Here is a 24,192-nt window from a genome sequence, read left to right on the forward strand (position 1 = left end):
TGGTGACGCTGTAGGCGGTGTGAGTACTATCAGCCCCCAAAGTTTCAAGTCTCTACGACTTACGGTTTGGTCTGCCCGATCAGTTTTATGTCTGAATGTTGCATCATGGGAAAATTAACAATAACAATAGGGTTTCAGCACTTCGTGCTTGAACCCCTAATAAGTGGCTAAAAAAGGGCCACAAAAAGGCCTCTAAAAAAAAAACTATAGGGTCTAGGCACTTGCCGCTTGCGCTGCTGCGTTCCAAAAACTTTATCAAGCCTTTTAACGTGTGCCTCGGAGAGGAAAAAGTATGTTTTTTGCCCTTTTAGCTCATTTATCATGGAAATGTGGTGATTTTTTTTTTTTTCCTTTTAAACTGTGACACCTCCACTGATGGCCCGATCTCCATAAAAGTTTGCACGCTTCTTTAGAATAATATGGCGCATGTGCTCAGCTAATTTGGTGAAGTGCTGCTCTTTTTTCCCCCATTTTTCAGTCATTTAAATGTCATTTTGCATAGGATAATACAGAGGCCTTCTCACCTTTATGACAGTTAAAGCGCCCCACCAATGGCCCGACGTCCGTGAAAGTTTCCAAGCTTCTTTAGGATCACGTGACGCATGCGCATGCCCGATTTTGTGAGGTTGTATGCAAATCAGACAGCAAGATGGCCGCTTTCAGCCATTTCATGGGATTTGCCATAGAAATGCATCATTTTGACACCCTTTTAACAGTTATAGCGCCACCAAGTGGCCAGTCGCCACGTCCTTTTTCACGCGACCACAGAATGAGCTCGTACATACGCGTGCTGAGTTTGGTGCAAAAATCTCGTTCCGTTCACGAGTTATAGCCAATTAAGCAAAATGGGCTCCTCCCACTTCAAACGTTTTGGCGGCCCTTAGGGACCGTGAGCCCAAATTTTCACTTTTTTTTTGATAATTATTGACATTCGGACTCCAGAGAATCTTGCTGCACTGGTTTGGTTCCGGTCGGGCCAAAAACCTAGGACTAGTTCGCGAAAGTAGGTTTTGTGAAAAACCCCAAATACCCGAAAATTTTCCCAGGGTGACGAGCAAATCCGAGGCATGCACCTGGTCCGCCTCGAGCCAAGGAATCCAACGATATAAGACACTTGAGCCTACGCCTCACGGTTGATGAGTTATGAGCCGTTTCGTACTTTTGACCGCTGTAGCGCCCCCGTCAGGCCGATCGGGGCGGGCCTTGGTGACGCTGTAGGCGGTGTGAGTACTATCAGCCCCCAAAGTTTCAAGTCTCTACGACTTACGGTTTGGTCTGCCCGATCAGTTTTATGTCTGAATGTTGCATCATGGGAAAATTAACAATAACAATAGGGTTTCAGCACTTCGTGCTTGAACCCCTAATAAGTGGCTAAAAAAGGGCCACAAAAAGGCCTCTAAAAAAAAAACTATAGGGTCTAGGCACTTGCCGCTTGCGCTGCTGCGTTCCAAAAACTTTATCAAGCCTTTTAACGTGTGCCTCGGAGAGGAAAAAGTATGTTTTTTGCCCTTTTAGCTCATTTATCATGGAAATGTGGTGATTTTTTTTTTTTACCTTTTAAACTGTGACACCTCCACTGATGGCCCGATCTCCATAAAAGTTTGCACGCTTCTTTAGAATAATATGGCGCATGTGCTCAGCTAATTTGGTGAAGTGCTGCTCTTTTTTCCCCCATTTTTCAGTCATTTAAATGTCATTTTGCATAGGATAATACAGAGGCCTTCTCACCTTTATGACAGTTAAAGCGCCCCACCAATGGCCCGACGTCCGTGAAAGTTTCCAAGCTTCTTTAGGATCACGTGACGCATGCGCATGCCCGATTTTGTGAGGTTGTATGCAAATCAGACAGCAAGATGGCCGCTTTCAGCCATTTCATGGGATTTGCCATAGAAATGCATCATTTTGACACCCTTTTAACAGTTATAGCGCCACCAAGTGGCCAGTCGCCACGTCCTTTTTCACGCGACCACAGAATGAGCTCGTACATACGCGTGCTGAGTTTGGTGCAAAAATCTCGTTCCGTTCACGAGTTATAGCCAATTAAGCAAAATGGGCTCCTCCCACTTCAAACGTTTTGGCGGCCCTTAGGGACCGTGAGCCCAAATTTTCACTTTTTTTTTGATAATTATTGACATTCGGACTCCAGAGAATCTTGCTGCACTGGTTTGGTTCCGGTCGGGCCAAAAACCTAGGACTAGTTCGCGAAAGTAGGTTTTGTGAAAAACCCCAAATACCCGAAAATTTTCCCAGGGTGACGAGCAAATCCGAGGCATGCACCTGGTCCGCCTCGAGCCAAGGAATCCAACGATATAAGACACTTGAGCCTACGCCTCACGGTTGATGAGTTATGAGCCGTTTCGTACTTTTGACCGCTGTAGCGCCCCCGTCAGGCCGATCGGGGCGGGCCTTGGTGACGCTGTAGGCGGTGTGAGTACTATCAGCCCCCAAAGTTTCAAGTCTCTACGACTTACGGTTTGGTCTGCCCGATCAGTTTTATGTCTGAATGTTGCATCATGGGAAAATTAACAATAACAATAGGGTTTCAGCACTTCGTGCTTGAACCCCTAATAAGTGGCTAAAAAAGGGCCACAAAAAGGCCTCTAAAAAAAAAACTATAGGGTCTAGGCACTTGCCGCTTGCGCTGCTGCGTTCCAAAAACTTTATCAAGCCTTTTAACGTGTGCCTCGGAGAGGAAAAAGTATGTTTTTTGCCCTTTTAGCTCATTTATCATGGAAATGTGGTGATTTTTTTTTTTTACCTTTTAAACTGTGACACCTCCACTGATGGCCCGATCTCCATAAAAGTTTGCACGCTTCTTTAGAATAATATGGCGCATGTGCTCAGCTAATTTGGTGAAGTGCTGCTCTTTTTTCCCCCATTTTTCAGTCATTTAAATGTCATTTTGCATAGGATAATACAGAGGCCTTCTCACCTTTATGACAGTTAAAGCGCCCCACCAATGGCCCGACGTCCGTGAAAGTTTCCAAGCTTCTTTAGGATCACGTGACGCATGCGCATGCCCGATTTTGTGAGGTTGTATGCAAATCAGACAGCAAGATGGCCGCTTTCAGCCATTTCATGGGATTTGCCATAGAAATGCATCATTTTGACACCCTTTTAACAGTTATAGCGCCACCAAGTGGCCAGTCGCCACGTCCTTTTTCACGCGACCACAGAATGAGCTCGTACATACGCGTGCTGAGTTTGGTGCAAAAATCTCGTTCCGTTCACGAGTTATAGCCAATTAAGCAAAATGGGCTCCTCCCACTTCAAACGTTTTGGCGGCCCTTAGGGACCGTGAGCCCAAATTTTCACTTTTTTTTTGATAATTATTGACATTCGGACTCCAGAGAATCTTGCTGCACTGGTTTGGTTCCGGTCGGGCCAAAAACCTAGGACTAGTTCGCGAAAGTAGGTTTTGTGAAAAACCCCAAATACCCGAAAATTTTCCCAGGGTGACGAGCAAATCCGAGGCATGCACCTGGTCCGCCTCGAGCCAAGGAATCCAACGATATAAGACACTTGAGCCTACGCCTCACGGTTGATGAGTTATGAGCCGTTTCGTACTTTTGACCGCTGTAGCGCCCCCGTCAGGCCGATCGGGGCGGGCCTTGGTGACGCTGTAGGCGGTGTGAGTACTATCAGCCCCCAAAGTTTCAAGTCTCTACGACTTACGGTTTGGTCTGCCCGATCAGTTTTATGTCTGAATGTTGCATCATGGGAAAATTAACAATAACAATAGGGTTTCAGCACTTCGTGCTTGAACCCCTAATAAGTGGCTAAAAAAGGGCCACAAAAAGGCCTCTAAAAAAAAAACTATAGGGTCTAGGCACTTGCCGCTTGCGCTGCTGCGTTCCAAAAACTTTATCAAGCCTTTTAACGTGTGCCTCGGAGAGGAAAAAGTATGTTTTTTGCCCTTTTAGCTCATTTATCATGGAAATGTGGTGATTTTTTTTTTTTACCTTTTAAACTGTGACACCTCCACTGATGGCCCGATCTCCATAAAAGTTTGCACGCTTCTTTAGAATAATATGGCGCATGTGCTCAGCTAATTTGGTGAAGTGCTGCTCTTTTTTCCCCCATTTTTCAGTCATTTAAATGTCATTTTGCATAGGATAATACAGAGGCCTTCTCACCTTTATGACAGTTAAAGCGCCCCACCAATGGCCCGACGTCCGTGAAAGTTTCCAAGCTTCTTTAGGATCACGTGACGCATGCGCATGCCCGATTTTGTGAGGTTGTATGCAAATCAGACAGCAAGATGGCCGCTTTCAGCCATTTCATGGGATTTGCCATAGAAATGCATCATTTTGACACCCTTTTAACAGTTATAGCGCCACCAAGTGGCCAGTCGCCACGTCCTTTTTCACGCGACCACAGAATGAGCTCGTACATACGCGTGCTGAGTTTGGTGCAAAAATCTCGTTCCGTTCACGAGTTATAGCCAATTAAGCAAAATGGGCTCCTCCCACTTCAAACGTTTTGGCGGCCCTTAGGGACCGTGAGCCCAAATTTTCACTTTTTTTTTGATAATTATTGACATTCGGACTCCAGAGAATCTTGCTGCACTGGTTTGGTTCCGGTCGGGCCAAAAACCTAGGACTTGTTCGCGAAAGTAGGTTTTGTGAAAAACCCCAAATACCCGAAAATTTTCCCAGGGTGACGAGCAAATCCGAGGCATGCACCTGGTCCGCCTCGAGCCAAGGAATCCAACGATATAAGACACTTGAGCCTACGCCTCACGGTTGATGAGTTATGAGCCGTTTCGTACTTTTGACCGCTGTAGCGCCCCCGTCAGGCCGATCGGGGCGGGCCTTGGTGACGCTGTAGGCGGTGTGAGTACTATCAGCCCCCAAAGTTTCAAGTCTCTACGACTTACGGTTTGGTCTGCCCGATCAGTTTTATGTCTGAATGTTGCATCATGGGAAAATTAACAATAACAATAGGGTTTCAGCACTTCGTGCTTGAACCCCTAATAAGTGGCTAAAAAAGGGCCACAAAAAGGCCTCTAAAAAAAAAACTATAGGGTCTAGGCACTTGCCGCTTGCGCTGCTGCGTTCCAAAAACTTTATCAAGCCTTTTAACGTGTGCCTCGGAGAGGAAAAAGTATGTTTTTTGCCCTTTTAGCTCATTTATCATGGAAATGTGGTGATTTTTTTTTTTTTCCTTTTAAACTGTGACACCTCCACTGATGGCCCGATCTCCATAAAAGTTTGCACGCTTCTTTAGAATAATATGGCGCATGTGCTCAGCTAATTTGGTGAAGTGCTGCTCTTTTTTCCCCCATTTTTCAGTCATTTAAATGTCATTTTGCATAGGATAATACAGAGGCCTTCTCACCTTTATGACAGTTAAAGCGCCCCACCAATGGCCCGACGTCCGTGAAAGTTTCCAAGCTTCTTTAGGATCACGTGACGCATGCGCATGCCCGATTTTGTGAGGTTGTATGCAAATCAGACAGCAAGATGGCCGCTTTCAGCCATTTCATGGGATTTGCCATAGAAATGCATCATTTTGACACCCTTTTAACAGTTATAGCGCCACCAAGTGGCCAGTCGCCACGTCCTTTTTCACGCGACCACAGAATGAGCTCGTACATACGCGTGCTGAGTTTGGTGCAAAAATCTCGTTCCGTTCACGAGTTATAGCCAATTAAGCAAAATGGGCTCCTCCCACTTCAAACGTTTTGGCGGCCCTTAGGGACCGTGAGCCCAAATTTTCACTTTTTTTTTTGATAATTATTGACATTCGGACTCCAGAGAATCTTGCTGCACTGGTTTGGTTCCGGTCGGGCCAAAAACCTAGGACTAGTTCGCGAAAGTAGGTTTTGTGAAAAACCCCAAATACCCGAAAATTTTCCCAGGGTGACGAGCAAATCCGAGGCATGCACCTGGTCCGCCTCGAGCCAAGGAATCCAACGATATAAGACACTTGAGCTACGCCTCACGGTTGATGAGTTATGAGCCGTTTCGTACTTTTGACCGCTGTAGCGCCCCCCCGTCAGGCCGATCGGGGCGGGCCTTGGTGACGCTGTAGGCGGTGTGAGTACTATCAGCCCCCAAAGTTTCAAGTCTCTACGACTTACGGTTTGGTCTGCCCGATCAGTTTTATGTCTGAATGTTGCATCATGGGAAAATTAACAATAACAATAGGGTTCAGCACTTCGTGCTTGAACCCCTAATAAGTGGCTAAAAAAGGGCCACAAAAAGGCCTCTAAAAAAAAAACTATAGGGTCTAGGCACTTGCCGCTTGCGCTGCTGCGTTCCAAAAACTTTATCAAGCCTTTTAACGTGTGCCTCGGAGAGGAAAAAGTATGTTTTTTGCCCTTTTAGCTCATTATCATGGAAATGTGGTGATTTTTTTTTTTTTCCTTTTAAACTGTGACACCTCCACTGATGGCCCGATCTCCATAAAAGTTTGCACGCTTCTTTAGAATAATATGGCGCATGTGCTCAGCTAATTTGGTGAAGTGCTGCTCTTTTTTCCCCCATTTTTCAGTCATTTAAATGTCATTTTGCATAGGATAATACAGAGGCCTTCTCACCTTTATGACAGTTAAAGCGCCCCACCAATGGCCCGACGTCCGTGAAAGTTTCCAAGCTTCTTTAGGATCACGTGACGCATGCGCATGCCCGATTTTGTGAGGTTGTATGCAAATCAGACAGCAAGATGGCCGCTTTCAGCCATTTCATGGGATTTGCCATAGAAATGCATCATTTTGACACCCTTTTAACAGTTATAGCGCCACCAAGTGGCCAGTCGCCACGTCCTTTTTCACGCGACCACAGAATGAGCTCGTACATACGCGTGCTGAGTTTGGTGCAAAAATCTCGTTCCGTTTCAAGAGTTATAGCCAATTAAGCAAAATGGGCTCCCTCCCACTTCAAACGTTTTGGCGGCCCTTAGGGACCGTGAGCCCAAATTTTCACTTTTTTTTTTGATAATTATTGACATTCGGACTCCAGAGAATCTTGCTGCACTGGTTTGGTTCCGGTCGGGCCAAAAACCTAGGACTAGTTCGCGAAAGTAGGTTTTGTGAAAAACCCCAAATACCCGAAAATTTTCCCAGGGTGACGAGCAAATCCGAGGCATGCACCTGGTCCGCCTCGAGCCAAGGAATCCAACGATATAAGACACTTGAGCCTACGCCTCACGGTTGATGAGTTATGAGCCGTTTCGTACTTTTGACCGCTGTAGCGCCCCCGTCAGGCCGATCGGGGCGGGCCTTGGTGACGCTGTAGGCGGTGTGAGTACTATCAGCCCCCAAAGTTTCAAGTCTCTACGACTTACGGTTTGGTCTGCCCGATCAGTTTTATGTCTGAATGTTGCATCATGGGAAAATTAACAATAACAATAGGGTTTCAGCACTTCGTGCTTGAACCCCTAATAAGTGGCTAAAAAAGGGCCACAAAAAGGCCTCTAAAAAAAAAACTATAGGGTCTAGGCACTTGCCGCTTGCGCTGCTGCGTTCCAAAAACTTTATCAAGCCTTTTAACGTGTGCCTCGGAGAGGAAAAAGTATGTTTTTTGCCCTTTTAGCTCATTTATCATGGAAATGTGGTGATTTTTTTTTTTTACCTTTTAAACTGTGACACCTCCACTGATGGCCCGATCTCCATAAAAGTTTGCACGCTTCTTTAGAATAATATGGCGCATGTGCTCAGCTAATTTGGTGAAGTGCTGCTCTTTTTTCCCCCATTTTTCAGTCATTTAAATGTCATTTTGCATAGGATAATACAGAGGCCTTCTCACCTTTATGACAGTTAAAGCGCCCCACCAATGGCCCGACGTCCGTGAAAGTTTCCAAGCTTCTTTAGGATCACGTGACGCATGCGCATGCCCGATTTTGTGAGGTTGTATGCAAATCAGACAGCAAGATGGCCGCTTTCAGCCATTTCATGGGATTTGCCATAGAAATGCATCATTTTGACACCCTTTTAACAGTTATAGCGCCACCAAGTGGCCAGTCGCCACGTCCTTTTTCACGCGACCACAGAATGAGCTCGTACATACGCGTGCTGAGTTTGGTGCAAAAATCTCGTTCCGTTCACGAGTTATAGCCAATTAAGCAAAATGGGCTCCTCCCACTTCAAACGTTTTGGCGGCCCTTAGGGACCGTGAGCCCAAATTTTCACTTTTTTTTTGATAATTATTGACATTCGGACTCCAGAGAATCTTGCTGCACTGGTTTGGTTCCGGTCGGGCCAAAAACCTAGGACTAGTTCGCGAAAGTAGGTTTTGTGAAAAACCCCAAATACCCGAAAATTTTCCCAGGGTGACGAGCAAATCCGAGGCATGCACCTGGTCCGCCTCGAGCCAAGGAATCCAACGATATAAGACACTTGAGCCTACGCCTCACGGTTGATGAGTTATGAGCCGTTTCGTACTTTTGACCGCTGTAGCGCCCCCGTCAGGCCGATCGGGGCGGGCCTTGGTGACGCTGTAGGCGGTGTGAGTACTATCAGCCCCCAAAGTTTCAAGTCTCTACGACTTACGGTTTGGTCTGCCCGATCAGTTTTATGTCTGAATGTTGCATCATGGGAAAATTAACAATAACAATAGGGTTTCAGCACTTCGTGCTTGAACCCCTAATAAGTGGCTAAAAAAGGGCCACAAAAAGGCCTCTAAAAAAAAAACTATAGGGTCTAGGCACTTGCCGCTTGCGCTGCTGCGTTCCAAAAACTTTATCAAGCCTTTTAACGTGTGCCTCGGAGAGGAAAAAGTATGTTTTTTGCCCTTTTAGCTCATTTATCATGGAAATGTGGTGATTTTTTTTTTTTTACCTTTTAAACTGTGACACCTCCACTGATGGCCCGATCTCCATAAAAGTTTGCACGCTTCTTTAGAATAATATGGCGCATGTGCTCAGCTAATTTGGTGAAGTGCTGCTCTTTTTTCCCCCATTTTTCAGTCATTTAAATGTCATTTTGCATAGGATAATACAGAGGCCTTCTCACCTTTATGACAGTTAAAGCGCCCCACCAATGGCCCGACGTCCGTGAAAGTTTCCAAGCTTCTTTAGGATCACGTGACGCATGCGCATGCCCGATTTTGTGAGGTTGTATGCAAATCAGACAGCAAGATGGCCGCTTTCAGCCATTTCATGGGATTTGCCATAGAAATGCATCATTTTGACACCCTTTTAACAGTTATAGCGCCACCAAGTGGCCAGTCGCCACGTCCTTTTTCACGCGACCACAGAATGAGCTCGTACATACGCGTGCTGAGTTTGGTGCAAAAATCTCGTTCCGTTCACGAGTTATAGCCAATTAAGCAAAATGGGCTCCTCCCACTTCAAACGTTTTGGCGGCCCTTAGGGACCGTGAGCCCAAATTTTCACTTTTTTTTGATAATTATTGACATTCGGACTCCAGAGAATCTTGCTGCACTGGTTTGGTTCCGGTCGGGCCAAAAACCTAGGACTAGTTCGCGAAAGTAGGTTTTGTGAAAAACCCCAAATACCCGAAAATTTTCCCAGGGTGACGAGCAAATCCGAGGCATGCACCTGGTCCGCCTCGAGCCAAGGAATCCAACGATATAAGACACTTGAGCCTACGCCTCACGGTTGATGAGTTATGAGCCGTTTCGTACTTTTGACCGCTGTAGCGCCCCCGTCAGGCCGATCGGGGCGGGCCTTGGTGACGCTGTAGGCGGTGTGAGTACTATCAGCCCCCAAAGTTTCAAGTCTCTACGACTTACGGTTTGGTCTGCCCGATCAGTTTTATGTCTGAATGTTGCATCATGGGAAAATTAACAATAACAATAGGGTTTCAGCACTTCGTGCTTGAACCCCTAATAAGTGGCTAAAAAAGGGCCACAAAAAGGCCTCTAAAAAAAAAACTATAGGGTCTAGGCACTTGCCGCTTGCGCTGCTGCGTTCCAAAAACTTTATCAAGCCTTTTAACGTGTGCCTCGGAGAGGAAAAAGTATGTTTTTTGCCCTTTTAGCTCATTTATCATGGAAATGTGGTGAATTTTTTTTTTACCTTTTAAACTGTGGCACCTCCACTGATGGCCCGATCTCCATAAAAGTTTGCACGCTTCTTTAGAATAATATGGCGCATGTGCTCAGCTAATTTGGTGAAGTGCTGCTCTTTTTTCCCCCATTTTTCAGTCATTTAAATGTCATTTTGCATAGGATAATACAGAGGCCTTCTCACCTTTATGACAGTTAAAGCGCCCCACCAATGGCCCGACGTCCGTGAAAGTTTCCAAGCTTCTTTAGGATCACGTGACGCATGCGCATGCCCGATTTTGTGAGGTTGTATGCAAATCAGACAGCAAGATGGCCGCTTTCAGCCATTTCATGGGATTTGCCATAGAAATGCATCATTTTGACACCCTTTTAACAGTTATAGCGCCACCAAGTGGCCAGTCGCCACGTCCTTTTTCACGCGACCACAGAATGAGCTCGTACATACGCGTGCTGAGTTTGGTGCAAAAATCTCGTTCCGTTCACGAGTTATAGCCAATTAAGCAAAATGGGCTCCTCCCACTTCAAACGTTTTGGCGGCCCTTAGGGACCGTGAGCCCAAATTTTCACTTTTTTTTTGATAATTATTGACATTCGGACTCCAGAGAATCTTGCTGCACTGGTTTGGTTCCGGTCGGGCCAAAAACCTAGGACTAGTTCGCGAAAGTAGGTTTTGTGAAAAACCCCAAATACCCGAAAATTTTCCCAGGGTGACGAGCAAATCCGAGGCATGCACCTGGTCCGCCTCGAGCCAAGGAATCCAACGATATAAGACACTTGAGCCTACGCCTCACGGTTGATGAGTTATGAGCCGTTTCGTACTTTTGACCGCTGTAGCGCCCCCGTCAGGCCGATCGGGGCGGGCCTTGGTGACGCTGTAGGCGGTGTGAGTACTATCAGCCCCCAAAGTTTCAAGTCTCTACGACTTACGGTTTGGTCTGCCCGATCAGTTTTATGTCTGAATGTTGCATCATGGGAAAATTAACAATAACAATAGGGTTTCAGCACTTCGTGCTTGAACCCCTAATAAGTGGCTAAAAAAGGGCCACAAAAAGGCCTCTAAAAAAAAAACTATAGGGTCTAGGCACTTGCCGCTTGCGCTGCTGCGTTCCAAAAACTTTATCAAGCCTTTTAACGTGTGCCTCGGAGAGGAAAAAGTATGTTTTTTGCCCTTTTAGCTCATTTATCATGGAAATGTGGTGATTTTTTTTTTTTTACCTTTTAAACTGTGACACCTCCACTGATGGCCCGATCTCCATAAAAGTTTGCACGCTTCTTTAGAATAATATGGCGCATGTGCTCAGCTAATTTGGTGAAGTGCTGCTCTTTTTTCCCCCATTTTTCAGTCATTTAAATGTCATTTTGCATAGGATAATACAGAGGCCTTCTCACCTTTATGACAGTTAAAGCGCCCCACCAATGGCCCGACGTCCGTGAAAGTTTCCAAGCTTCTTTAGGATCACGTGACGCATGCGCATGCCCGATTTTGTGAGGTTGTATGCAAATCAGACAGCAAGATGGCCGCTTTCAGCCATTTCATGGGATTTGCCATAGAAATGCATCATTTTGACACCCTTTTAACAGTTATAGCGCCACCAAGTGGCCAGTCGCCACGTCCTTTTTCACGCGACCACAGAATGAGCTCGTACATACGCGTGCTGAGTTTGGTGCAAAAATCTCGTTCCGTTCACGAGTTATAGCCAATTAAGCAAAATGGGCTCCTCCCACTTCAAACGTTTTGGCGGCCCTTAGGGACCGTGAGCCCAAATTTTCACTTTTTTTTGATAATTATTGACATTCGGACTCCAGAGAATCTTGCTGCACTGGTTTGGTTCCGGTCGGGCCAAAAACCTAGGACTAGTTCGCGAAAGTAGGTTTTGTGAAAAACCCCAAATACCCGAAAATTTTCCCAGGGTGACGAGCAAATCCGAGGCATGCACCTGGTCCGCCTCGAGCCAAGGAATCCAACGATATAAGACACTTGAGCCTACGCCTCACGGTTGATGAGTTATGAGCCGTTTCGTACTTTTGACCGCTGTAGCGCCCCCGTCAGGCCGATCGGGGCGGGCCTTGGTGACGCTGTAGGCGGTGTGAGTACTATCAGCCCCCAAAGTTTCAAGTCTCTACGACTTACGGTTTGGTCTGCCCGATCAGTTTTATGTCTGAATGTTGCATCATGGGAAAATTAACAATAACAATAGGGTTTCAGCACTTCGTGCTTGAACCCCTAATAAGTGGCTAAAAAAGGGCCACAAAAAGGCCTCTAAAAAAAAAACTATAGGGTCTAGGCACTTGCCGCTTGCGCTGCTGCGTTCCAAAAACTTTATCAAGCCTTTTAACGTGTGCCTCGGAGAGGAAAAAGTATGTTTTTTGCCCTTTTAGCTCATTTATCATGGAAATGTGGTGAATTTTTTTTTTACCTTTTAAACTGTGGCACCTCCACTGATGGCCCGATCTCCATAAAAGTTTGCACGCTTCTTTAGAATAATATGGCGCATGTGCTCAGCTAATTTGGTGAAGTGCTGCTCTTTTTTCCCCCATTTTTCAGTCATTTAAATGTCATTTTGCATAGGATAATACAGAGGCCTTCTCACCTTTATGACAGTTAAAGCGCCCCACCAATGGCCCGACGTCCGTGAAAGTTTCCAAGCTTCTTTAGGATCACGTGACGCATGCGCATGCCCGATTTTGTGAGGTTGTATGCAAATCAGACAGCAAGATGGCCGCTTTCAGCCATTTCATGGGATTTGCCATAGAAATGCATCATTTTGACACCCTTTTAACAGTTATAGCGCCACCAAGTGGCCAGTCGCCACGTCCTTTTTCACGCGACCACAGAATGAGCTCGTACATACGCGTGCTGAGTTTGGTGCAAAAATCTCGTTCCGTTCACGAGTTATAGCCAATTAAGCAAAATGGGCTCCTCCCACTTCAAACGTTTTGGCGGCCCTTAGGGACCGTGAGCCCAAATTTTCACTTTTTTTTTTATAATTATTGACATTCGGACTCCAGAGAATCTTGCTGCACTGGTTTGGTTCCGGTCGGGCCAAAAACCTAGGACTAGTTCGCGAAAGTAGGTTTTGTGAAAAACCCCAAATACCCGAAAATTTTCCCAGGGTGACGAGCAAATCCGAGGCATGCACCTGGTCCGCCTCGAGCCAAGGAATCCAACGATATAAGACACTTGAGCCTACGCCTCACGGTTGATGAGTTATGAGCCGTTTCGTACTTTTGACCGCTGTAGCGCCCCCGTCAGGCCGATCGGGGCGGGCCTTGGTGACGCTGTAGGCGGTGTGAGTACTATCAGCCCCCAAAGTTTCAAGTCTCTACGACTTACGGTTTGGTCTGCCCGATCAGTTTTATGTCTGAATGTTGCATCATGGGAAAATTAACAATAACAATAGGGTTTCAGCACTTCGTGCTTGAACCCCTAATAAGTGGCTAAAAAAGGGCCACAAAAAGGCCTCTAAAAAAAAAACTATAGGGTCTAGGCACTTGCCGCTTGCGCTGCTGCGTTCCAAAAACTTTATCAAGCCTTTTAACGTGTGCCTCGGAGAGGAAAAAGTATGTTTTTTGCCCTTTTAGCTCATTTATCATGGAAATGTGGTGATTTTTTTTTTTTACCTTTTAAACTGTGACACCTCCACTGATGGCCCGATCTCCATAAAAGTTTGCACGCTTCTTTAGAATAATATGGCGCATGTGCTCAGCTAATTTGGTGAAGTGCTGCTCTTTTTTCCCCCATTTTTCAGTCATTTAAATGTCATTTTGCATAGGATAATACAGAGGCCTTCTCACCTTTATGACAGTTAAAGCGCCCCACCAATGGCCCGACGTCCGTGAAAGTTTCCAAGCTTCTTTAGGATCACGTGACGCATGCGCATGCCCGATTTTGTGAGGTTGTATGCAAATCAGACAGCAAGATGGCCGCTTTCAGCCATTTCATGGGATTTGCCATAGAAATGCATCATTTTGACACCCTTTTAACAGTTATAGCGCCACCAAGTGGCCAGTCGCCACGTCCTTTTTCACGCGACCACAGAATGAGCTCGTACATACGCGTGCTGAGTTTGGTGCAAAAATCTCGTTCCGTTCACGAGTTATAGCCAATTAAGCAAAATGGGCTCCTCCCACTTCAAACGTTTTGGCGGCCCTTAGGGACCGTGAGCCCAAATTTTCACTTTTTTTTTGATAATTATTGACATTCGGACTCCAGAGAATCTTGCTGCACTGGTTTGGTTCCGGTCGGGCCAAAAACCTAGGACTAGTTCGCGAAAGTAGGTTTTGTGAAAAACCCCAAATACCCGAAAATTTTCCCAGGGTGACGAGCAAATCCGAGGCATGCACCTGGTCCGCCTCGAGCCAAGGAATCCAACGATATAAGACACTTGAGCCTACGCCTCACGGTTGATGAGTTATGAGCCGTTTCGTACTTTTGACCGCTGTAGCGCCCCCGTCAGGCCGATCGGGGCGGGCCTTGGTGACGCTGTAGGCGGTGTGAGTACTATCAGCCCCCAAAGTTTCAAGTCTCTACGACTTACGGTTTGGTCTGCCCGATCAGTTTTATGTCTGAATGTTGCATCATGGGAAAATTAACAATAACAATAGGGTTTCAGCACTTCGTGCTTGAACCCCTAATAAGTGGCTAAAAAAGGGCCACAAAAAGGCCTCTAAAAAAAAAACTATAGGGTCTAGGCACTTGCCGCTTGCGCTGCTGCGTTCCAAAAACTTTATCAAGCCTTTTAACGTGTGCCTCGGAGAGGAAAAAGTATGTTTTTTGCCCTTTTAGCTCATTTATCATGGAAATGTGGTGATTTTTTTTTTTTACCTTTTAAACTGTGACACCTCCACTGATGGCCCGATCTCCATAAAAGTTTGCACGCTTCTTTAGAATAATATGGCGCATGTGCTCAGCTAATTTGGTGAAGTGCTGCTCTTTTTTCCCCCATTTTTCAGTCATTTAAATGTCATTTTGCATAGGATAATACAGAGGCCTTCTCACCTTTATGACAGTTAAAGCGCCCCACCAATGGCCCGACGTCCGTGAAAGTTTCCAAGCTTCTTTAGGATCACGTGACGCATGCGCATGCCCGATTTTGTGAGGTTGTATGCAAATCAGACAGCAAGATGGCCGCTTTCAGCCATTTCATGGGATTTGCCATAGAAATGCATCATTTTGACACCCTTTTAACAGTTATAGCGCCACCAAGTGGCCAGTCGCCACGTCCTTTTTCACGCGACCACAGAATGAGCTCGTACATACGCGTGCTGAGTTTGGTGCAAAAATCTCGTTCCGTTCACGAGTTATAGCCAATTAAGCAAAATGGGCTCCTCCCACTTCAAACGTTTTGGCGGCCCTTAGGGACCGTGAGCCCAAATTTTCACTTTTTTTTTGATAATTATTGACATTCGGACTCCAGAGAATCTTGCTGCACTGGTTTGGTTCCGGTCGGGCCAAAAACCTAGGACTAGTTCGCGAAAGTAGGTTTTGTGAAAAACCCCAAATACCCGAAAATTTTCCCAGGGTGACGAGCAAATCCGAGGCATGCACCTGGTCCGCCTCGAGCCAAGGAATCCAACGATATAAGACACTTGAGCCTACGCCTCACGGTTGATGAGTTATGAGCCGTTTCGTACTTTTGACCGCTGTAGCGCCCCCGTCAGGCCGATCGGGGCGGGCCTTGGTGACGCTGTAGGCGGTGTGAGTACTATCAGCCCCCAAAGTTTCAAGTCTCTACGACTTACGGTTTGGTCTGCCCGATCAGTTTTATGTCTGAATGTTGCATCATGGGAAAATTAACAATAACAATAGGGTTTCAGCACTTCGTGCTTGAACCCCTAATAAGTGGCTAAAAAAGGGCCACAAAAAGGCCTCTAAAAAAAAAACTATAGGGTCTAGGCACTTGCCGCTTGCGCTGCTGCGTTCCAAAAACTTTATCAAGCCTTTTAACGTGTGCCTCGGAGAGGAAAAAGTATGTTTTTTGCCCTTTTAGCTCATTTATCATGGAAATGTGGTGATTTTTTTTTTTTTACCTTTTAAACTGTGACACCTCCACTGATGGCCCGATCTCCATAAAAGTTTGCACGCTTCTTTAGAATAATATGGCGCATGTGCTCAGCTAATTTGGTGAAGTGCTGCTCTTTTTTCCCCCATTTTTCAGTCATTTAAATGTCATTTTGCATAGGATAATACAGAGGCCTTCTCACCTTTATGACAGTTAAAGCGCCCCACCAATGGCCCGACGTCCGTGAAAGTTTCCAAGCTTCTTTAGGATCACGTGACGCATGCGCATGCCCGATTTTGTGAGGTTGTATGCAAATCAGACAGCAAGATGGCCGCTTTCAGCCATTTCATGGGATTTGCCATAGAAATGCATCATTTTGACACCCTTTTAACAGTTATAGCGCCACCAAGTGGCCAGTCGCCACGTCCTTTTTCACGCGACCACAGAATGAGCTCGTACATACGCGTGCTGAGTTTGGTGCAAAAATCTCGTTCCGTTCACGAGTTATAGCCAATTAAGCAAAATGGGCTCCTCCCACTTCAAACGTTTTGGCGGCCCTTAGGGACCGTGAGCCCAAATTTTCACTTTTTTTTGATAATTATTGACATTCGGACTCCAGAGAATCTTGCTGCACTGGTTTGGTTCCGGTCGGGCCAAAAACCTAGGACTAGTTCGCGAAAGTAGGTTTTGTGAAAAACCCCAAATACCCGAAAATTTTCCCAGGGTGACGAGCAAATCCGAGGCATGCACCTGGTCCGCCTCGAGCCAAGGAATCCAACGATATAAGACACTTGAGCCTACGCCTCACGGTTGATGAGTTATGAGCCGTTTCGTACTTTTGACCGCTGTAGCGCCCCCGTCAGGCCGATCGGGGCGGGCCTTGGTGACGCTGTAGGCGGTGTGAGTACTATCAGCCCCCAAAGTTTCAAGTCTCTACGACTTACGGTTTGGTCTGCCCGATCAGTTTTATGTCTGAATGTTGCATCATGGGAAAATTAACAATAACAATAGGGTTTCAGCACTTCGTGCTTGAACCCCTAATAAGTGGCTAAAAAAGGGCCACAAAAAGGCCTCTAAAAAAAAAACTATAGGGTCTAGGCACTTGCCGCTTGCGCTGCTGCGTTCCAAAAACTTTATCAAGCCTTTTAACGTGTGCCTCGGAGAGGAAAAAGTATGTTTTTTGCCCTTTTAGCTCATTTATCATGGAAATGTGGTGAATTTTTTTTTTACCTTTTAAACTGTGGCACCTCCACTGATGGCCCGATCTCCATAAAAGTTTGCACGCTTCTTTAGAATAATATGGCGCATGTGCTCAGCTAATTTGGTGAAGTGCTGCTCTTTTTTCCCCCATTTTTCAGTCATTTAAATGTCATTTTGCATAGGATAATACAGAGGCCTTCTCACCTTTATGACAGTTAAAGCGCCCCACCAATGGCCCGACGTCCGTGAAAGTTTCCAAGCTTCTTTAGGATCACGTGACGCATGCGCATGCCCGATTTTGTGAGGTTGTATGCAAATCAGACAGCAAGATGGCCGCTTTCAGCCATTTCATGGGATTTGCCATAGAAATGCATCATTTTGACACCCTTTTAACAGTTATAGCGCCACCAAGTGGCCAGTCGCCACGTCCTTTTTCACGCGACCACAGAATGAGCTCGTACATACGCGTGCTGAGTTTGGTGCAAAAATCTCGTTCCGTTCACGAGTTATAGCCAATTAAGCAAAATGGGCTCCTCCCACTTCAAACGTTTTGGCGGCCCTTAGGGACCGTGAGCCCAAATTTTCACTTTTTTTTTTATAATTATTGACATTCGGACTCCAGAGAATCTTGCTGCACTGGTTTGGTTCCGGTCGGGCCAAAAACCTAGGACTAGTTCGCGAAAGTAGGTTTTGTGAAAAACCCCAAATACCCGAAAATTTTCCCAGGGTGACGAGCAAATCCGAGGCATGCACCTGGTCCGCCTCGAGCCAAGGAATCCAACGATATAAGACACTTGAGCCTACGCCTCACGGTTGATGAGTTATGAGCCGTTTCGTACTTTTGACCGCTGTAGCGCCCCCGTCAGGCCGATCGGGGCGGGCCTTGGTGACGCTGTAGGCGGTGTGAGTACTATCAGCCCCCAAAGTTTCAAGTCTCTACGACTTACGGTTTGGTCTGCCCGATCAGTTTTATGTCTGAATGTTGCATCATGGGAAAATTAACAATAACAATAGGGTTTCAGCACTTCGTGCTTGAACCCCTAATAAGTGGCTAAAAAAGGGCCACAAAAAGGCCTCTAAAAAAAAAACTATAGGGTCTAGGCACTTGCCGCTTGCGCTGCTGCGTTCCAAAAACTTTATCAAGCCTTTTAACGTGTGCCTCGGAGAGGAAAAAGTATGTTTTTTGCCCTTTTAGCTCATTTATCATGGAAATGTGGTGATTTTTTTTTTTTACCTTTTAAACTGTGACACCTCCACTGATGGCCCGATCTCCATAAAAGTTTGCACGCTTCTTTAGAATAATATGGCGCATGTGCTCAGCTAATTTGGTGAAGTGCTGCTCTTTTTTCCCCCATTTTTCAGTCATTTAAATGTCATTTTGCATAGGATAATACAGAGGCCTTCTCACCTTTATGACAGTTAAAGCGCCCCACCAATGGCCCGACGTCCGTGAAAGTTTCCAAGCTTCTTTAGGATCACGTGACGCATGCGCATGCCCGATTTTGTGAGGTTGTATGCAAATCAGACAGCAAGATGGCCGCTTTCAGCCATTTCATGGGATTTGCCATAGAAATGCATCATTTTGACACCCTTTTAACAGTTATAGCGCCACCAAGTGGCCAGTCGCCACGTCCTTTTTCACGCGACCACAGAATGAGCTCGTACATACGCGTGCTGAGTTTGGTGCAAAAATCTCGTTCCGTTCACGAGTTATAGCCAATTAAGCAAAATGGGCTCCTCCCACTTCAAACGTTTTGGCGGCCCTTAGGGACCGTGAGCCCAAATTTTCACTTTTTTTTTGATAATTATTGACATTCGGACTCCAGAGAATCTTGCTGCACTGGTTTGGTTCCGGTCGGGCCAAAAACCTAGGACTAGTTCGCGAAAGTAGGTTTTGTGAAAAACCCCAAATACCCGAAAATTTTCCCAGGGTGACGAGCAAATCCGAGGCATGCACATGGTCCGCCTCGAGCCAAGGAATCCAACGATATAAGACACTTGAGCCTACGCCTCACGGTTGATGAGTTATGAGCCGTTTCGTACTTTTGACCGCTGTAGCGCCCCCGTCAGGCCGATCGGGGCGGGCCTTGGTGACGCTGTAGGCGGTGTGAGTACTATCAGCCCCCAAAGTTTCAAGTCTCTACGACTTACGGTTTGGTCTGCCCGATCAGTTTTATGTCTGAATGTTGCATCATGGGAAAATTAACAATAACAATAGGGTTTCAGCACTTCGTGCTTGAACCCCTAATAAGTGGCTAAAAAAGGGCCACAAAAAGGCCTCTAAAAAAAAAACTATAGGGTCTAGGCACTTGCCGCTTGCGCTGCTGCGTTCCAAAAACTTTATCAAGCCTTTTAACGTGTGCCTCGGAGAGGAAAAAGTATGTTTTTTGCCCTTTTAGCTCATTTATCATGGAAATGTGGTGATTTTTTTTTTTTACCTTTTAAACTGTGACACCTCCACTGATGGCCCGATCTCCATAAAAGTTTGCACGCTTCTTTAGAATAATATGGCGCATGTGCTCAGCTAATTTGGTGAAGTGCTGCTCTTTTTTCCCCCATTTTTCAGTCATTTAAATGTCATTTTGCATAGGATAATACAGAGGCCTTCTCACCTTTATGACAGTTAAAGCGCCCCACCAATGGCCCGACGTCCGTGAAAGTTTCCAAGCTTCTTTAGGATCACGTGACGCATGCGCATGCCCGATTTTGTGAGGTTGTATGCAAATCAGACAGCAAGATGGCCGCTTTCAGCCATTTCATGGGATTTGCCATAGAAATGCATCATTTTGACACCCTTTTAACAGTTATAGCGCCACCAAGTGGCCAGTCGCCACGTCCTTTTTCACGCGACCACAGAATGAGCTCGTACATACGCGTGCTGAGTTTGGTGCAAAAATCTCGTTCCGTTCACGAGTTATAGCCAATTAAGCAAAATGGGCTCCTCCCACTTCAAACGTTTTGGCGGCCCTTAGGGACCGTGAGCCCAAATTTTCACTTTTTTTTTGATAATTATTGACATTCGGACTCCAGAGAATCTTGCTGCACTGGTTTGGTTCCGGTCGGGCCAAAAACCTAGGACTAGTTCGCGAAAGTAGGTTTTGTGAAAAACCCCAAATACCCGAAAATTTTCCCAGGGTGACGAGCAAATCCGAGGCATGCACCTGGTCCGCCTCGAGCCAAGGAATCCAACGATATAAGACACTTGAGCCTACGCCTCACGGTTGATGAGTTATGAGCCGTTTCGTACTTTTGACCGCTGTAGCGCCCCCGTCAGGCCGATCGGGGCGGGCCTTGGTGACGCTGTAGGCGGTGTGAGTACTATCAGCCCCCAAAGTTTCAAGTCTCTACGACTTACGGTTTGGTCTGCCCGATCAGTTTTATGTCTGAATGTTGCATCATGGGAAAATTAACAATAACAATAGGGTTTCAGCACTTCGTGCTTGAACCCCTAATAAGTGGCTAAAAAAGGGCCACAAAAAGGCCTCTAAAAAAAAAACTATAGGGTCTAGGCACTTGCCGCTTGCGCTGCTGCGTTCCAAAAACTTTATCAAGCCTTTTAACGTGTGCCTCGGAGAGGAAAAAGTATGTTTTTTGCCCTTTTAGCTCATTTATCATGGAAATGTGGTGATTTTTTTTTTTACCTTTTAAACTGTGACACCTCCACTGATGGCCCGATCTCCATAAAAGTTTGCACGCTTCTTTAGAATAATATGGCGCATGTGCTCAGCTAATTTGGTGAAGTGCTGCTCTTTTTTCCCCCATTTTTCAGTCATTTAAATGTCATTTTGCATAGGATAATACAGAGGCCTTCTCACCTTTATGACAGTTAAAGCGCCCCACCAATGGCCCGACGTCCGTGAAAGTTTCCAAGCTTCTTTAGGATCACGTGACGCATGCGCATGCCCGATTTTGTGAGGTTGTATGCAAATCAGACAGCAAGATGGCCGCTTTCAGCCATTTCATGGGATTTGCCATAGAAATGCATCATTTTGACACCCTTTTAACAGTTATAGCGCCACCAAGTGGCCAGTCGCCACGTCCTTTTTCACGCGACCACAGAATGAGCTCGTACATACGCGTGCTGAGTTTGGTGCAAAAATCTCGTTCCGTTCACGAGTTATAGCCAATTAAGCAAAATGGGCTCCTCCCACTTCAAACGTTTTGGCGGCCCTTAGGGACCGTGAGCCCAAATTTTCACTTTTTTTTTGATAATTATTGACATTCGGACTCCAGAGAATCTTGCTGCACTGGTTTGGTTCCGGTCGGGCCAAAAACCTAGGACTAGTTCGCGAAAGTAGGTTTTGTGAAAAACCCCAAATACCCGAAAATTTTCCCAGGGTGACGAGCAAATCCGAGGCATGCACCTGGTCCGCCTCGAGCCAAGGAATCCAACGATATAAGACACTTGAGCCTACGCCTCACGGTTGATGAGTTATGAGCCGTTTCGTACTTTTGACCGCTGTAGCGCCCCCGTCAGGCCGATCGGGGCGGGCCTTGGTGACGCTGTAGGCGGTGTGAGTACTATCAGCCCCCAAAGTTTCAAGTCTCTACGACTTACGGTTTGGTCTGCCCGATCAGTTTTATGTCTGAATGTTGCATCATGGGAAAATTAACAATAACAATAGGGTTTCAGCACTTCGTGCTTGAACCCCTAATAAGTGGCTAAAAAAGGGCCACAAAAAGGCCTCTAAAAAAAAAACTATAGGGTCTAGGCACTTGCCGCTTGCGCTGCTGCGTTCCAAAAACTTTATCAAGCCTTTTAACGTGTGCCTCGGAGAGGAAAAAGTATGTTTTTTGCCCTTTTAGCTCATTTATCATGGAAATGTGGTGATTTTTTTTTTTTTACCTTTTAAACTGTGACACCTCCACTGATGGCCCGATCTCCATAAAAGTTTGCACGCTTCTTTAGAATAATATGGCGCATGTGCTCAGCTAATTTGGTGAAGTGCTGCTCTTTTTTCCCCCATTTTTCAGTCATTTAAATGTCATTTTGCATAGGATAATACAGAGGCCTTCTCACCTTTATGACAGTTAAAGCGCCCCACCAATGGCCCGACGTCCGTGAAAGTTTCCAAGCTTCTTTAGGATCACGTGACGCATGCGCATGCCCGATTTTGTGAGGTTGTATGCAAATCAGACAGCAAGATGGCCGCTTTCAGCCATTTCATGGGATTTGCCATAGAAATGCATCATTTTGACACCCTTTTAACAGTTATAGCGCCACCAAGTGGCCAGTCGCCACGTCCTTTTTCACGCGACCACAGAATGAGCTCGTACATACGCGTGCTGAGTTTGGTGCAAAAATCTCGTTCCGTTCACGAGTTATAGCCAATTAAGCAAAATGGGCTCCTCCCACTTCAAACGTTTTGGCGGCCCTTAGGGACCGTGAGCCCAAATTTTCACTTTTTTTTGATAATTATTGACATTCGGACTCCAGAGAATCTTGCTGCACTGGTTTGGTTCCGGTCGGGCCAAAAACCTAGGACTAGTTCGCGAAAGTAGGTTTTGTGAAAAACCCCAAATACCCGAAAATTTTCCCAGGGTGACGAGCAAATCCGAGGCATGCACCTGGTCCGCCTCGAGCCAAGGAATCCAACGATATAAGACACTTGAGCCTACGCCTCACGGTTGATGAGTTATGAGCCGTTTCGTACTTTTGACCGCTGTAGCGCCCCCGTCAGGCCGATCGGGGCGGGCCTTGGTGACGCTGTAGGCGGTGTGAGTACTATCAGCCCCCAAAGTTTCAAGTCTCTACGACTTACGGTTTGGTCTGCCCGATCAGTTTTATGTCTGAATGTTGCATCATGGGAAAATTAACAATAACAATAGGGTTTCAGCACTTCGTGCTTGAACCCCTAATAAGTGGCTAAAAAAGGGCCACAAAAAGGCCTCTAAAAAAAAAACTATAGGGTCTAGGCACTTGCCGCTTGCGCTGCTGCGTTCCAAAAACTTTATCAAGCCTTTTAACGTGTGCCTCGGAGAGGAAAAAGTATGTTTTTTGCCCTTTTAGCTCATTTATCATGGAAATGTGGTGATTTTTTTTTTTTACCTTTTAAACTGTGACACCTCCACTGATGGCCCGATCTCCATAAAAGTTTGCACGCTTCTTTAGAATAATATGGCGCATGTGCTCAGCTAATTTGGTGAAGTGCTGCTCTTTTTTCCCCCATTTTTCAGTCATTTAAATGTCATTTTGCATAGGATAATACAGAGGCCTTCTCACCTTTATGACAGTTAAAGCGCCCCACCAATGGCCCGACGTCCGTGAAAGTTTCCAAGCTTCTTTAGGATCACGTGACGCATGCGCATGCCCGATTTTGTGAGGTTGTATGCAAATCAGACAGCAAGATGGCCGCTTTCAGCCATTTCATGGGATTTGCCATAGAAATGCATCATTTTGACACCCTTTTAACAGTTATAGCGCCACCAAGTGGCCAGTCGCCACGTCCTTTTTCACGCGACCACAGAATGAGCTCGTACATACGCGTGCTGAGTTTGGTGCAAAAATCTCGTTCCGTTCACGAGTTATAGCCAATTAAGCAAAATGGGCTCCTCCCACTTCAAACGTTTTGGCGGCCCTTAGGGACCGTGAGCCCAAATTTTCACTTTTTTTTTGATAATTATTGACATTCGGACTCCAGAGAATCTTGCTGCACTGGTTTGGTTCCGGTCGGGCCAAAAACCTAGGACTAGTTCGCGAAAGTAGGTTTTGTGAAAAACCCCAAATACCCGAAAATTTTCCCAGGGTGACGAGCAAATCCGAGGCATGCACCTGGTCCGCCTCGAGCCAAGGAATCCAACGATATAAGACACTTGAGCCTACGCCTCACGGTTGATGAGTTATGAGCCGTTTCGTACTTTTGACCGCTGTAGCGCCCCCGTCAGGCCGATCGGGGCGGGCCTTGGTGACGCTGTAGGCGGTGTGAGTACTATCAGCCCCCAAAGTTTCAAGTCTCTACGACTTACGGTTTGGTCTGCCCGATCAGTTTTATGTCTGAATGTTGCATCATGGGAAA

Source organism: Rutilus rutilus, assembly GCF_951802725.1.
Source record: "Rutilus rutilus genome assembly, chromosome: 5".
Taxonomy (NCBI): Eukaryota; Metazoa; Chordata; class Actinopteri; order Cypriniformes; family Leuciscidae; genus Rutilus; species Rutilus rutilus.